The following is a 12,248-nucleotide window of genomic DNA, read 5'->3' as shown; positions in this document are numbered from 1 at the left end:
AATAAAATAATATTAATCCACTTTCTTTGAAATTGGCTTTATATTTAATAAGACAAAGATTTGATATACATATTTGCAATTTGCAGTATGAACTATGTATTCAGAGAAAAAAAGACAAAAATTTTTGTGAGATATTTTGCATTTATATAGCACCTTCATTTTACCATCCTAAATTGCCTTTAAAAATGAATCAACTTACTTTTGTTAGAATTGTATGCCAGTCACTGCAGTTTCTTGCCTCACTAAAGTAATGAGATAGATAAAATGTTATTAGCTTCATTTCTTGTAAGTAGGGAAATTGGAGGGCAAAGTGGTTAAATTTACCATGTGAAATGTGGACATGTCATCCACACTGAAGTGCCCTTGTGGTCTCATTTTCAGAGTTTGGTGAGCATCAGCACAATCTCATTAGAGTAACTTGTCAAGGTCACACAGGAGTCCTGTGCCAAAGTAGGCTTGACTCCCTGATTTTGATGAAGTATGAAAACAAAATTAATAGAGCAACTCTTCTATGGATAAGAAAGGATAAAAAAAAGCACAGGATTTCTTAAAAAAAAAAAAAAAATAGTTTGGGACACATCCCCCCCACTTTCAGTTTAATCAGATTCATACAATTTCATCTCTGCTAGCTGTAACAAGCTAACAGCCACGCCATGCTGCTTCACAGTTCCCCTGTCTAGCATCAGACAAACTTTCAAAAAAGCTCTTATAGATTGCTGCCTGTTGTATTGCTGGTTTGCTCCAGCAATGGGCTGCTCACCCTCTTCTCAGAGCAGCCTGGGGTATTTGCATCCTGGTCTCACTGGCGAGAGCGTTTGGAAGGTCTGTGGGCAGCTGCAGCAGAGAGCACTGGAAAGAGATTTTAATGAAGCAGTGTGAAAATGGAGAGCAAATGCAAAATTCTGTACTGGAGAACAGAGAAAGGAATGGCAGGAAGCGAAGTAAAATGATAATAATTATTCCACTTAGATGAAAAGTCCTGTAACCTAGCACCACGAAGCCTGCTATCTTACTGCTGTGTGCTGCAGAGGTTTTGTCTTCATAGGCCTGGAGAGTGATAAGAATAGAGGCATTAAGTGCTGAGCCACCAGGCGGGCGGGAGAGCTGAAATGAAAAAGTTATGTTTAGCATGAGTTCACTGGAACATGACCCCTATTTGCACAGGATTTCTTTCTTTCTTTCTTTTTCATTTTTGGTAAGTGGCAGGCAAGTTCTGGGTCAGATTCCTGATATGAGTGAAAAGAAGCAGAGTGAAATACAAATTTTTTGAGATCAATTCCCTGGGGAACAGGAGTGAAGAAATGGCACTGCTATGCTTACCTCCTCCCCTGCTCCAGCACTCACCTGGGAAGGAGAGATGGGGGCAAAAATCAGACATCTCTATACATATTGTAAAGTCTGGCTCACCATATCCTGTCTGGGGTAGACACATAACTGCCTACCTTTCGTTCACCATCAGCTTTAATTAAGTTCCCTTAAGGGTCATCATGAGCTCAGGAGCTGGGCTTTTTTGTTCTCCACTCTTTTTCAAAGTGAACTGACACACTAGCCAGATTTTCCAAAGCAACTACTCTCTTTTGAATCAGATTTTCCACCAGATGAAAGTGTGGAAGGAAAAAGAGGGTGAATGCATTTTTTTATTTTTTATTTTTCAAGCTGTACAGCTTTAAATTTTGCCCATTCCCGCTTTGACTATAAAGGAACTGAGACTGCACCTTTCCTTTAAGGTGTGCTAGGTGAGAACTTTCCCCTGTGTTCCCACAGCTCCACTTACAGGGCTGTGCTCAGTCTGGGCTCATTGTGATGTAAGTCCAGCACCAGCCCACCACTGGTGTGCACAGCAGATTTGCTTGGGGCAAACAGTTTCCCTGGATTTTCTCCACCATGGGCCCCTCTGGGGATGCTGCAGTATGTGTTGGCTGAAGGACTTTTACCTCACCAGGAGAGCCCTGTGCGGCCCTGTGCATGATATCTCAGAAGGACGTGTTGGTGCATTTACCCCCAAGAGATCAGTGTCCCAGGTTGCACTTCCAAGCTGCAATAGGCATAGAAGTGTTTTCTGATGGATAGAGTAGCACCCAAAGAGTTTGTCTGTGAATGTGAGGGAAGATTTGGATCGTAAGCTGTTTCCTGGAAGTCCTTCTCCTTGTTGTAGCTTTCGCTACCTGAGCAGATGTATAGAAAAGGCAAAAGCTGTCTTGCTGAAATGCAGGAGACCAACTCTTTGTCACATCTGCAAGAGTAAACTTGCCCCAGTGAGATTTTCTTTATCTTAAACTTAGGGATTCTTCTGAAATTGAAAATGCATCTTCACTACATCTTGCAAAAATGGGAATAGGAGACAGATGTTGAAATATAGGCCTCTAAGGACATTAGATGCTCTAACTTGTTGAAGCCACCCCACAAAAAGCTGGTAGAAAGAACTGTAGGACCTATGTGAGACCCACACACTCCTAAAACTTCAACTGGACTCCATACCAGATATTCTACATCGCTTCAAATGGCACAATAGGCCCATGTTGTGGCAACTGAATTCTTCCCTGGGATTTCATGGCAGCCAAAGTCTGCAAGATCCGTGGGTTAGACACAGTAAGTAATGTCATTCATATGCTTTGTTTTGCATATGTGTGATGCAACAAGAAGTAGGGAAGGCAGAGAGATGACTTATAGTAATATTCATCTGGATGTTCTCAACTTGAATTTACATTGCTCTGTCTTTTTAATTTTCCCAAATTTGGCTCTAAGATTGTCCAGATGACTATTACAAGAGATTACCTATGTGCAGTTTTAATTACCTTCAGCAACTGCATTTACTTTAATATTAAGAGACTCCCATATCAAACCTGCTCTAATTCTTCTCTTTTGTGGTGGAGTAGAGTGTAAGTTCTAGTGGGGGTGATGAAATATGGAATGATCTGGGAGCCTCACCACAAAGAGGTCAAAGCACCATGTCTACCTTATTTGCCTTTTCTGCCCCCAAACTTCTTGTGATCCCTTTCAGTATGAGGCTGAGTATAGAACTTGTTGAAGTTTTCAAATCCCATTACACGTTAAAACAAACCCTGGGCACATTGGATATTTTATTCTTCTGTTTTGAAGGGTTTCTGAAGAGAAAATAAATATTGAAAAAGACCTTGCCCAATACAAAATGTCCACCAAGCTGTTTACAGCAACAGCTTGAGAAGATCCAGTTCAAAGCTTGACCCACAGGATCGATATGCTAAGAAAGGGCATTCCTTTGGGATGGCATTTCATTGAGATCAGTCTTGTTTGTATTCAAAACTCACTTGAACAGAGGGAAGGCCACTAGTTCAATAGCTCATCAAATATGGTGCCAGGCTTGGTGAAATCAAAGTTCACTGAGATGAAACTGACAAGGGAGTAAGTGACTTTTGTTCTGGGTAAGAGCTGTTTGCTAAATGATCTGCTTTGTTCCCTCACTTCTGAGGATAAAAAGTATTCCTGTCTGAAATAATCATGTTTGTCAACGATGGAAGGTTGGGCTGTGCCTGTAGTGGTTCCCCAAGGACAATATGAAGGTATATGTACACACACGTGCACACACACACACATATTTATGCTAAGAAGTCTATTGTCACATAAAGCACGATTGTTATTTCTCCTGGGCTTATTTTTGTGCTTTTGGATGTAATCTGTATCTAAAATGTTTTTAATGTTAGTGTTAGACAATGATATTTTATACAGTCTAATAGGCAGCAAAATAAAATAAGCTATGCTAAGGCACATGGAAGGCAATGAGGTGGTATAGAAGTACCAGCATGGCTTCACAAAGGGCAAATTGTGCTTGACCAAACTAGTGGTCTTCTATGATGATGTCACTGCATCGAGGGAAGAACCACTGATGTCATCTGTCTGGACTTTCAACTGTATGGATTCTATGATTCTATTAAAATAATTTTTGCAGAGAAGTGAAAGTGATAACTGGTTATAAATAAAGGACATACGGAAATTTCCTAAATTTCTTACTGCTGAATTTTGCTTACTTATGAGACCAACAGTCCTGAAGTGTTTTTCAAGGTTTTCTGGATTTGACAGAGAATAGAATGCAGTTTTTGGAGGTTCACTCAGGACTAAACAATTAATACCACTGAGAGGAAAAAATTACAAAACCAAACTAAAATCCCACAGGAATGATAATGATAATGATAATGGAGAAAAATTTCAGCCTGCCTTCTCTGCAAGCCACTTAGAAAGATTGTTCCTGGCCTGAAAACAGTTTATGATTGATCTGGTATAGTGCTTGAGCCCAAAGGTTTTAATCAATATTATTATTGTTCTGACAGATTCAAAAGGAAATCCAGTACCTTAATTTCAAGTGAAGAAACCAGAGGAATTAATGTCATCAAGCACATAAAAATAGTCACGAAGCCTAATCTGGCTTTGACACAGCTTTTTGTCTCATATCTTTTCTGAAAACCAGGAGTGGTAACAACTACTTGCTCAGAAGTGATCAAAAATAGTTATTCTGTATTCTCTTAAATAAGAGTCATGTTGAATAACCTCTTCATATCCTATTTCTTTTTTACTGTACAGTCTTCTGTGTAGGGAAATGAATTCTTCAGCCCAAGCAGCTTTATGTTAATAGGCTAATCTTTTTTTTTTTTTTTTTTTTTTGCACTTCCATACAGATTCTTAAAGAATTTCATTGATATTTCATATACGAAGTCAAAGAATTGTAAAATTTGCAGGAAGAAGGGAGTCATTTGGAATTAACTTATGAGAAAAACATTGACAAGATCATATGGTTTTCACCTTCTAATTTACAACCACAATATTAGGAATGCAAAGCAAAAAACTGCTTAGAAAATTTTACTCTGTCAGTGTTCCACACTGTGATGACCCCCAAACCTTCCCACAGCTAAAATAAGAAAGGAAGGGGAAAAATGAACATTATTTTCTAAAATTATGACAAAAGAAATGCAGAGTGACATGGCTGTGACAACTGCCATTGGAGGCAAACCAAATGCAGAAGACATACTGAGTTCTCTGTGTCAGTAGGCATGAGTCCTTTGCCTTTCTGCAGGTCTCTCTAGCTTAGAGCCCAGGCATTAGGAAACTTAGAATTGAGAGCATTTGTAGACACAGATGCTGTCCTAGACAAACAAACTCACTTGTATCCTAAGTTTGCCGTTGTTTAGTGATGGACGTTGGTAGATCAGATTGGACTTATGATCTTGAAGTTCTTTTCCAAGCTAGATGATTCCATGATTCTACAATGGGTACGGGGAAGGACATAATCAAGCTGGTATGGCATCCCTAACCAAGTAATCCTCATGCAAAGCAAATGCATGTAGGAGTGCAAATCTGTATATTCTTTTTTTCAACTGCTGGTGAGCTCACAACATCAGGCAGCCAGATTTATGACAGCACTTGATCTTTTTATCTTGACTGGTAGTTTGCAGATCCTTTATTTTTGTACAGGTATCAGATTTTTCTGCAAGGTCTGATAACAGCAGTTATGGTTAATGGAAGATGTTAGCCTCAATTTTGCAAACTTTTTCGAAAGCACATTGAAAATTAGGAAAATAGCTGAGAAACACCCACATGCAGGTGTGAAAATATCTAGTTCATTATGGCATTTTGGAAACTTATCCTGAAATCTCTTACTGCAGTTTTTCTCTGGAGAGATCTCTCCCATATTCCAGGGCTGGTTTGCTGTGTTGGTTTCCCTTATGAGTGTTTGCTTTGTCTAGCAGGGAGGAAGGATGTTTGTGGCAAAAAGATTATTTCAGAGAAGGCATAATGATTATTTTCAGGTCTTTTTGTATACCAAAACCTGTTAGTAAGAGTAATCTTTGCTGACACACCCAAACGCTGTGCTGCCATTCAGCGAGACCTGGACAGGCTGCAGAGCTGGGCAGTAAGGAACCAGATGAGGTTTAACAAAAGCAAGTGTAGAGTCTTGCATCTGGGGAGGAATAATTGCATGCACCGGTACAGGTTGGGGGATGACCTGCTGGAGAGGAGCTCTGCAGAGAGGGACCTGGGTGTCCTGGTGGACAGCAGGTTGGCCATGAGCCAGCAGTGTGCCCTTGTGGCCAAAAAGGCCAATGGCATTCCGGGGTGCATTAAAAAGAGCGTGGCCAGCAGGTCGAGGGAGGTGATCCTCCCCCTCTACTCTGCCCTGGTAAGGCCTCATCTGGAGGACTGTGTCCAGTTCTGGGCTCCCCAGTACAAAAAAGACAGGGATCTCTTGGAAAGAGTCCAGCGGAGAGCCACAAAGATGGTGAAGGGCCTGGAGCATCTCCCCTATGAAGAAAGGCCAAGTGAACTGGGTCTGTTTAGCCTTGAGAAAAGATGACTGAGAGGGGATCCAGGTCTATAAATATCTGAGGTGTGGGGGGCAAAGTGGCGAGGGCAGAGACTTTTCAGCAGCGTGTGGAGACAGAACAAGGGGAAATGGCCAGAAACTATGGCATGGGAAGTTCCACATAAATGTGTGCAAGATCTTCTTTACAGTGAGGGTGACGGAGCACTGGAACAGGCTGCCCAGGGAGGTTGTGGAGTCTCCTTCTCTGGAGATATTCAAGACCCGCCTGGACACCCGCCTGCGACCTGGTGTAGGGATCCTGCTGTGGCAGGGGGTTGGACTCGATGATCTCTGGAGGTCCCTTCCAACTCCTACAATGCTGTGATTCTGTAATTCAATGATTCTGTATTATCAGACTTCATGCTGTGTGTAGTTGAACAACGATGTACTGAGTCATTCATCTCTTCTGAAATTTTTGCAAATGTGCATTTCTGCCGTAGTAAAACATCTTGAATTTTGCATGACTGGAATCTTCTCCATTTACTCTGTCCTTTCCTTTTATTAGCACAAGGTAGCAAAAGCATGGAGGTTGGCAGAAGTATGATACAAAATAATCAGAGAGAGGTTTGTAGGAATATAGATAAGCAGTAACATTAGTCTGATTTAGAAAATATGTTAGATAAAGATCACCTAAAATCTAATAAGAAAATTGAAGTGAAATACTTAGAGCACACTTATGGTAAGGAAGGGAAATGAAAACAAGAGAAGAGATTAATTTTCAAAGCAGCCAGAAGATTTCTGGTTTCTGGTTCTTCACTGCCTTCATTGTCATATGGAGTATTACCTGAGTTACTTCAGCTAGAAACCTGAGATTCTACATTGTTTCAAGCAATGAAGTGCCACTTCTAGTTTTGTATTCTAAAAACAAATGCGACAGTTAAAGAAAATTAAGGATTTGACAGATGGAAGGACTTTACTGCCCTGTAGAGGTTACTGTCCTCCAGCTGTTAGATGGAATCCTTCATTGGAGATATGGTAACTGAGTGGGATACTCTACTATGCTGCAGGAAGAAATAGGATCGGTTGAACTCATGGTACTTTGCTTCAAAATGGAATAATAATATACACGTAGTGAGCTACTGTGTCTCAGCTAACAGTGTTGAGAGCAGCCAGCTGGATTAAGCCTCATATCACTTCACAGGGAGGTTAACAGTCATTGTATGAGTTATCTGCATAAGCTCCGTCGAGTACAATTCTGGTCATATAGTCTGCATAGACGTGTCTTCAGAGGTCACTGGGAAAGAAAAAATTAATAAAGGTGTTGGTTTATAGATAGAGCAAATATCAACAGCACAGGAAAAAAAAAAAAAAAAAGAAAAAAGTAAAAAAGACTAGAGAGAGAAATATGTACAAGTGTTTGAAAGGCACACAAGGAAGTAGTAAGATGTGTTTCTCAGCCCAAAGAGCCCCTGTTAGGAGAGAACTGCATAGATAGAGTTCTTATGACCTGTTTATTGCATAAACTGCATAAAAACAGCTCTCAGCCAAGAATATAGATCCAGCTGTGCTTGGCATGATCCCGTATGTATCCTATGGTAAGTAACTCAGGTTTTTGCATTTCTAACTCAGAACTTATCTGTTTCATGGGGAGCTGTTATGAAACTCAATTAACACTTGCAGAGCTTTTGGATGGCAGTTACTGCATAAGTGTGAAGTATTATATAATGGGATGAAATTAAGGACAGAGAAGTCTGATTAGCAGGAAAAAAATCCTAACGTCATCTGTTAGATTGGGGAGTAATGCTGAAGGAGAAGATGTGGATGACTCATTGCTTGAGTCAATTAAATCTGGGCTGGATGTGGCACCAGCAAATAAAATGTAGGGCACAACCTTATAGTAGGAAGGATATGGTATGACCTGATTTCTATGATCTTATGCTTGACTCTATAACCAACCAAGATTATATGAGCTCATATAAACTTTACATCATTTCTCATGTGTTTCTCATGTGTTTAAGAACTCTCTGAACATTGTTGTGGTCTGCACTCAATTGATGAATACTTAATATATTAAAGTACTGGAGATCATTAGCATTCCTGAGGTTGTCTGGCATGCTTTGTTTATGCAGCGTGGAAATGGGAAATATTCCTTTCAGCCTTTATGAGATATTGGCAGTGTCACCTCTTATAACCATCAGCCTACCAATTATTTGACAAAATATGCTGATTATTGAAATTGCACTGTTAATAAGATTTGGTGCCAGAATACTATTAGGACCTAGAGCCTGCACCACACAGAGGACACACACCATGTGGTAGATGCTGTGAAGCTACTTGGTTCTTCTTCACACTTCTCTAAATCACAGAATTTGTGGGCTAGTCTGATCTTGTTAGCTTAGATATCCTTCATGTTTGGGTTTCAATCTTAATTTTTATTCCCCCTGGAACAGTTTCTTGCTGTTCTTATTCCCTTTGCTAAAACCTGAAGGTAGGTTGCAAGGTTTAGAAGACTTGCAGAGGGGAGGAAAGTAGCACCTTTTTTTCTGTTCATTTGTTTGTTCATTTGTTTGTTTTGTTTTGTTTTTGTCTATGCTTTGGTCACATCCAGCACACTTAGATGCAGTTCTTCAGGTAGGACCCCAATTGTTTTACTTGCATAAACCATGGAAGGCAACAGGAGCTTGTGGCAATCCTCTATGAGAGGATATTAAGCATATTATCCTCGTTGGACAAACAAACAACAAAGGAAACAACAACAACAACAACAAAAATCCCACATTTTTAAGGACTGCAGTGAGGTGAAAGATATCTAGGCCTGTAGGTCTTTACCAACAGAGTGGTATACTGTTTCACAGAAGTAGCAGCTCTATGTTATTGGATGTTGCTGAAGTGGCTTGCAAGGAACGTCAGCTGAATGACTTCAGCTGGGATTTGCTATGCTGACCATGAGCAAAACATGGATAAAACAACTACTCGCTTTCCAGAATTGTACAAAATCCAGACTGCCAGTGCTTCAGCATTCAGCTTACAAAGTAGAACAGCAACAGGTATGGAGGCATCAGAAGGAAATGAAAGTTTGCTTTGGAGCCCCGAACGCCTTTTAGTGGCATTCTATTGAAGTACCTTGTACTTAAAGAAGTAATTCAGCAGCTAACTTTGAGTGACTTCATTCAGCATTTGTTTAACTCCAGGGTATTGAAGACTATGGTGATACCACTCAGCACACACACACCTCATTGTTTGATGATGTATATCAGCATTTATTGAACTTCCTGAGCTACTATACTGGTATCTGTTGATATATCTATTACCTTGCATCATAATAATTACAAGTGCTCTAAAAACATGGCTTCTCCTTGCAGTCACTGCAAGGAGACACGCAGCAAAGCCTGTTCCAGGTGCAGACATTGTAGAATCATAGAAACATAGAGTGGCTTAAGTTGAAGGAGACCTTAAAGATTATCCAGTTTCAACCCCCCTGCCATTGGCAGGGCTTCCATCTACTGGATCAGTCTGGCCAGGGATCCATTCAACCTGACCCTGAACACCTCCGGGGATGGGGTATCCACAGTTTCTTTGGGCAATTCTGAATAAAAAATGTCCTCCTAACATCTAACCTACATCTTCCCTCTTTTAGTTCACAGACATTCTCCCTTATCCTATCTCTATCTGATTGTAAATTGTTGCTCCCCCTCCTGCATGTAAGCTCTCTTTAAGTAATGAAAGGCCACAATTAGGTATCCCCAGAGCCTTCTCTTTTCCAAGCTGAATAAACACAGCTCCCTCAACATTTTTTCATAGGTTCTCCAGCTCTTTGATAATCTTAGTGGTCCTATCCTAGACCCACTCCAATAGCTCTGCATTATTCTTGTTCTGGGGCCTCCAGACTTGGATGTAGTACTCCAGATGAGGCCTCACAAGGACAGAGCAGAGGGGGCAATCACGTCCCTCTCTCTGCTGGCCACCTTTCTTTTGATGCAGTCCAGGATACAGTTTGTCTTCTGGGCCCTAAATGCACAATGCTGACTCATATCCAGATTTTCACCTACACGAACCCCCAGAGTCCTTCTCTGCTAGGCTACTCTCAATGAATTCTTCTCATAGTCTGTATTTGTATCTGGGATGGCCTTGACCCAAGTGCAACAACCTTGCAATACCTTGAACATCAACTCACCTGAACTTGGTTTATTGTCACTTCTGCCTTCGCAAGCTGTTCTACCTGCCTAGGTCATGGCTGAGGTGTTGCATGGAACAGTGATCCTCACCAGAAATCACAAAGTAATTTCTAAAACCCATGTACCACACCAGTCCCACTGATTGCCTTCAGCCACATCAGAATCACTGGGTAGGCAGCCTCGTGGGTGGGGGCAGTCTGAGGCCAGCCCATAGCAGCCAGACATGACAATGCTTTTGTTGATGAACCCTTGCTGTGGTGAGCTCATGGTGATGCGATGACATTTAATAGAACAAACAAAGTTGTGGCTAATTGACTCATCAGTAAACATTCAGCTGAAGAAAATTAAATGGAGAAAAGACTGTGAAATGATTTAATAGGAAGCTTTCAGTGACAAGATTTTATTAATTATAACTTCATATGGCCTGGGAGGCACAAAATAAAAGACTGGAAAAGTTTCAAAAGGATGTTGGAAAGAGCTATCCAGGATTTAGGGATTCTGCTTTTTTTTTTTTTTTTTTTTTTTCTTAATCCAAAAAGTAGCCAAAGTGACCTTGGAATTTTTTTAACATTTGTTCCTTTATAAGCAGAAATAAAAATGCTACATGCAGTAATAAGGAGGAACCAGAAACACGGAGTTTACACATAGTCTCTAGCAGTCAGTCCCTCTGTGTACATTACCATTTCTAAACTACTCAAAAGCCAAATCTCATGTAAATTAACAGAATTATAATTGGTAGCTTTCAGTTTTTATTCAGAATATTCAGAAGACAGACAGCTCCATAAAACAGAGCTTAATTCAGGCCATTTTCTGTTTTCATTATTAGTATTACTCAGGGGTGGAAATTTGTCTTAGAAGAACAGCTTCATTTTCTTGTGGCTGTTCAAATACATCACTTCTCACACAATATTTCTGGAAATATTTTGTGAGGAAACTATTATTGGTGCAACTGATGACACATTGTGAACTGCCTCTGTCTTGTAGTGAGTCTTAGAAAAATTTTCCCTGATGATTATTTTCACCATAACTTTGTTAAAATAAATTTAAGCTCTCAAAGGAAAACTTCCAGTAGAAAAGGACTGGTATCATTTCAAACGTCGAATGTCTCCAGTTTGACAGCATCAGCTGCTACTTCTATCTTCATGTTCCCAAAAGCATCCTAATAAGTTTTACAAGAACCAAACTTCTCTCAACGGCAATTATTTTGTGAGACCTCAGCTTTGTGCTGTCGTGCAGACTTGTAATGTTTGCACACTTCTTGGAACTTAACAATCTGAGAGATGGAACACCTCTCCTATGAGGACAGGCTGAAAGAGCTGGGACTGCTCAGCCTGGAGAGGACAAGGCTTGGAGGTGACCTGATAGACCTTTCAGTATCTAAAGTGGAGCTACAGGAAAGAGAGGGAAGACACTTTAGCAGAATCTGTTGTGATAGAACAAGGGGAAAGGGTTTTAGGCTTAAGGAGGGGAGATTTAGGTTAAATATAAGGAAAAAGTCTCTTACAGTGAGATTGGTGGGGCACTGAAACAGGTTTCCCAGAGATGTGGTGGGTGCCCTGTCCCTGGAAACTTTCAAGGCAGAGCTGACTCAGGCCTTGAGCAACCTGATCGAGATGTGGATTTTGCTGTTCACTGCAGAGCAGTTGGACTAGATGACCTTCAAAGGTCCCTTCCAACTCAAAAGATTCAATGATTCTATGATTTACAGAGCTGTTACTTCAAAAGTGACTAGTACGACACTGAATATCCTCTACCCATGTTCCTGGTTGTTATCTAACTCATTACTGTCCACTTGCTGGAAG

The 12,248-nt window shown here is 40.6% G+C and overlaps 1 long non-coding RNA gene across 1 annotated transcript; it reads right to left on the bottom strand.

Moving 5' to 3' along the window:
* Positions 1 to 205: 205 nt before the first annotated feature.
* Positions 206 to 848, bottom strand: LOC149920263 (uncharacterized). The gene is made up of 3 exons (XR_016471046.1): positions 761 to 848; positions 325 to 464; positions 206 to 242 (listed from the first exon to the last, which is right to left on the bottom strand). It is a non-coding gene; the product is annotated as an uncharacterized LOC149920263 (long non-coding RNA).
* Positions 849 to 12,248: the final 11,400 nt, after the last annotated feature.

The sequence above is a fragment of the Phasianus colchicus genome, chromosome 1, assembly GCF_987193195.1.
Source record: "Phasianus colchicus chromosome 1, bPhaCol1.hap1.1, whole genome shotgun sequence".
In the NCBI taxonomy this organism is placed as follows: Eukaryota; Metazoa; Chordata; class Aves; order Galliformes; family Phasianidae; genus Phasianus; species Phasianus colchicus.
Note: the sequence above shows the minus strand (reverse complement) of the source record. Positions and strands in the feature narration are given on the sequence as shown.